Here is a 4596-nt window from a genome sequence, read left to right on the forward strand (position 1 = left end):
TGATGGAAAAATAGTAAAGGAGTTTGAGCTATCATCACCTGAACCCTCTAATCAGCTTCTCTGTATCCTCAGCAGCATTTGGTATTGTAACTATTTTTTACTTCAGCTGGTCTAATAGGTGTGTTGTGATATCACATTGTGGTGTTAATTTGCATTTATCTGATAACAAATGGTGTTAAACATCTTTTTGTGCACTCATTTGCTATAACCTCTTTGGTGAAGTGTCTGTCCAGGTTGTTTGCCCATCTTTTAATTTGGTTGTTTCCTTAGTGTTGAGTTTCAGAGCTTTAAAAATATGTACTGTGGAGCAAGTCCTTTATCAGATATGTTACTTGTAGGTATTTTCTACCCATCGTCACCTGGTCTTTCCTTTTTCTTTATAGTATATATACTATACTATATACTATACCCCAGATATGGCAGAGCAAAGTTTTTAATTTTGAGAGTCTAATTTATTGATTTTTTTCTTATATAGATTGTGTTTTGATATGGATTTTAAGAATTCTTTGCCTACTTTCAGCTCACAGACATCTATTTTTTTCTAAAGGTTTTATTGTTTTAGGCTTTACATTTACTTCTATGATCTATTTTGAGTTAGTCTTTATATAAAGTGTGAGATTTAGATTGTAGTTCATTTGTATGCATATCAATGACTAGAGGTTCCAACAACACTTGTTAAAAAGACTGTCCTTTCTTTCTCTGACTGACTTCACTCATATGAGGACTTTAAGAGACAAAACAGATGAAATTAGAGAAGGGAAACAAAAATAATATAAAAACAGTGAGGGGGACAAAACAGAAGAGACTCATAAATATGGAGAACAAACTGAGGGTTACGGGAGGGGTTGTAGGAGGGAGGATGGGATAAATGGGTAAGGGCCACTAAGGAATCTACTCCTGAAATCATTGTACTATATGCTAACTAATTTGGATGTAAATTTTAAAAAATAAAAAATAAAATAAATAATCAACTAAAAAAAAAGACTGTCCTTTCTTCAATGAGATTTTGCACCTTTGTAAAAAATCAAATGGCCATATTTATGTAGGTCTATATCTGTCCTATTTATTAGGTTCCATAGAGCTATGTGTATCTATCCTTTCACCTATACCACACTGACTTGATTACTTTAGCTTTTTAGCACTAAAATTGGGTTATTCAATTCTTTAATTTTTTTTTTTCAAAATTGAACTATTCTTGTTACTCTTAGTATCACCTTGCCTATAACTATAAAAAAATCTGTTGAAGTTTTGATTGATATTGTGCGAATCCATAGATCTTTGAGGAAAATTGACATCTTTACTATTTCAATTTTTCTAATATATATAGCACAGTATGTCCATTTATTTAGGTCTTCTTGGGTAATTTCATCAGCATTTTGTAGTCCTTAGCATTCAGATTCTGTACGTGTTTTGTTATATATACACTTAAGTATTTCACTTTTTGGAATTATTGTAAATATTTTCTTTAATTTTGGTTTCCAGTTGTTTTCTTTAGTATTAATCAGGGTGATTATAATGTATCTGGGCTTGTACTTTTTTGGATTTACTGTTCAGAGTCCATTCAACTAATTTTTTGCATATTTATGTCAGATAATTTGCCAAATTTGAGACATTTTCAGCCATTATTTCTTTGAATACTCTTTCAGCACCATCGTATTTTTCCAGTCCTTCTGAGACTTTGATTATATAAAGTTGAGACTTTTTTTGTCACCCAGTTCCCTGAGGCTTTGCTCATTTTTTCAATCATTTTTCTTTTTGCTGTTCAAGTTGGATAATTTCTACTGGTCTAACTTAAAGTTCGCCAACTTCTTTTGTCATCTCTATTCTGTTGTTGATTCCAGAAAGTGAGGTCTTGTGGGTTTTAGACTTTTTGGTTATTTTATTTTTAGGTTATAAAATTTCCATTTGATTCTTCTTTATATATTCTATTTCTTTGCTGATACTTTATTTTAATATTTGATTCAGGAGGGTTCATGATTGCTTACTTTTTTCATGTTAATTCCAGTATAGTTAACATAGTGTTATATTAGTTTCAGGTGTAAAACATAGTGATTCAACAATCTCACACATCACCCAGTGCTCATCACAACAAATGCACTCCCTAATCCCCATCATCTATTTCACGCATTCCCCCACCTACTTCCCCTTTGATAACCATCAGTTTGTTCTCTATAGTTAAGAGTCTGTTTCTTGGTTTGTCTCTCTCTCCTTCTCTCTCTTTTTCCCTTGCTCATCTGTTTGGTTTCTTAAATTCCACATATGAGTGAGATGGTCAACAGACACATGAGAAGATACTCAACATTACTCATCGTCAGGGAAATGAAAATCAAAACTACAATAAGATACCACCTCACACCTGTCAGAATGGCTAAAATCAAAAATACAAGAAACAACAAGTGTTGGTGAGGATGTAGAGAAAAAGAAACCCTCTTTCACTGTTGGTGGGAATGCAAACTGGTGTAGCCACTGTAGAAAACAGTATGGAAGTTTCTCAAAAAGTTAAAGCTAGAACTATCCTATTATCCAGTGATTGCGTTACTGGGTATTTACAAAAACAAACAAAAAAACAAAAGACAAAAAACCAGAAACACTAATTCAAAGGGATACATAAACCCTTATGTTTACAGCAGCGTTATTTACAATAGCCAGATTATGGAAGCATTTTCACTTGTTTCCATGTATTTTTTACATCTTTAATATACTGGTTGATCCATTCAATATTTAGTAACATGTTTAACCTCCATGTATTTGTGGAATTTCCAAATTTTTCCTTGTGCTTGACTTCAAGTTTCATAGCATTGTGGTCAGAAAAGATGCATGGTATGATCTCAATCTTTTTGTACTTGTTAAGGACTGATTTATAACATGGTATGTGATCTATTCTGGAGAATTTCCCATGTGCACTTGAAAAGAATGTGTATTCTGCTGTTTTAGAGTAGAATGTTCTGAATATATCTGTTATGTCCATCTGGTCCAGTGATTGTAAGCCATTGTTTCCTTGTTGATTTTCTGCTTAGATGATCTGTCCATTGCGGTAAGTGGGGTGTTAAAATCCCACTATTTGTATTATTATCATTGAGTTCCTTTATGTTTATTATTAATTGATTTCTATATTTGGGTAATTTCATATTGGGTGCATAAATATTTACAATTGTTAGATCTTCTTGTTAGAGTGTACCCTTTATTATAATATAGTGCCCTTTTTCATCTCTTATTACAGTCTTTTACTTAAAATCTAGTTTGTCTGATATAAGTATTGCTACTCTGGCATTCTTTTGACATTCGTTTGCATGATAAATGTCTCTCCATCCCCTCACTCTCAATCTGCAGATGTCTTTAAATCTAAAATGAGTCTCTTGTTGGCAGCATACAGATGGGTCTTGGTTTTTATTCATTCTGACACTGTATGTCTTTTTATTAGAGCATTCAGTCCATTTGCATCCTTAATGCAAATTATTGATTTGCATTATTGATAGATATGCATTTTGTGCCATTTTATTACTTGTTTATTACTTGTTTCTGGAAATTTCCCATGTTCCTTTCTTGTCTTTGTCACTTTTGGTCTCTCATTTTTACTCAAAGAGTCATTATTTGAGTTAGCCAAAAACTGGAAACAAACCAAATGTCATCAAGTCATTCATACATTCATACTCTCTGAGTGCCTATCACATACCAGCCATTTGCCTAGTGTGTCTCTGCCTCTTGGAGCTTACATTCTCGTTGAGATATATAGATAATAAATAAACTAACAAGCAAATTTTGGGAAGTGCTATGAAGGAAATGGTGTGAGTGCTTACATAATGTCTCTCTGAGGAAGTAACAAATTGAAACCTAAAGTTTGAGAAATTTTTCGTCAGAAAATGAGTTGACGAAAAAGTAGCACACAGAGAGCAAACATAGGCAAAGGCCCTGAAGCTGGAAAAATATTGATGCATTTAAGAAATTGAAAGAAGGGGCGCCTGGGTGGCTCAGTGGGCTGAGCGTCCGACTTCAGCTCAGGTCATGATCTCACGGTCCGTGGGTTCAAGCCCCGCGTCGGGCTCTGTGCAGACGGCTCAGAGCCTGGAGCCTGCTTCGGATTCTGTGTCTCCCTCTCTCTCTGCCCCTCCCCTTCTCGTGTTCTGTCTCTCTCTGTCTCAAAAATAAATAAACATTAAAAAAATTTTAAAAATAGATTGAAAGAAGGCCTATGTAGCTGGATCATGGTAAGTGAGGGGGAGAACAGTACAAGATGAAATTGAAGGCACACAGAGCCCAGATCATTCAGGGTCTTGTAATGAGTTTGGATTTTATTTTATTCACAATGAGAAGTCATTGAAAGATCCGATTGATGCTAACTTCTAAATATTTTTTGTATTCTTCATCCCCCAGGGCCTATACTATATTTCAATCTGTCATCATCTCTTACCTTGATCACTGGAATAGTTTCCTAACAGGTCTCTTAACTTGTTCTGCCCCTTTCTTCAATCTATCTTTTCATGTCCATAAAAGAGCTCTTTTAAAAATGAAAATCTAATCATTCTGATATTTTCTTATATCCTTTGCTTGTTCCTTTTTATTCTACAGTTCAATTCCTTAACTATGCTTATAAAATTT

The sequence above is a fragment of the Herpailurus yagouaroundi genome, unplaced genomic scaffold, assembly GCF_014898765.1.
Source record: "Herpailurus yagouaroundi ecotype Mexico unplaced genomic scaffold, PumYag 67555, whole genome shotgun sequence".
NCBI classification, from domain to species: domain Eukaryota; kingdom Metazoa; phylum Chordata; class Mammalia; order Carnivora; family Felidae; genus Herpailurus; species Herpailurus yagouaroundi.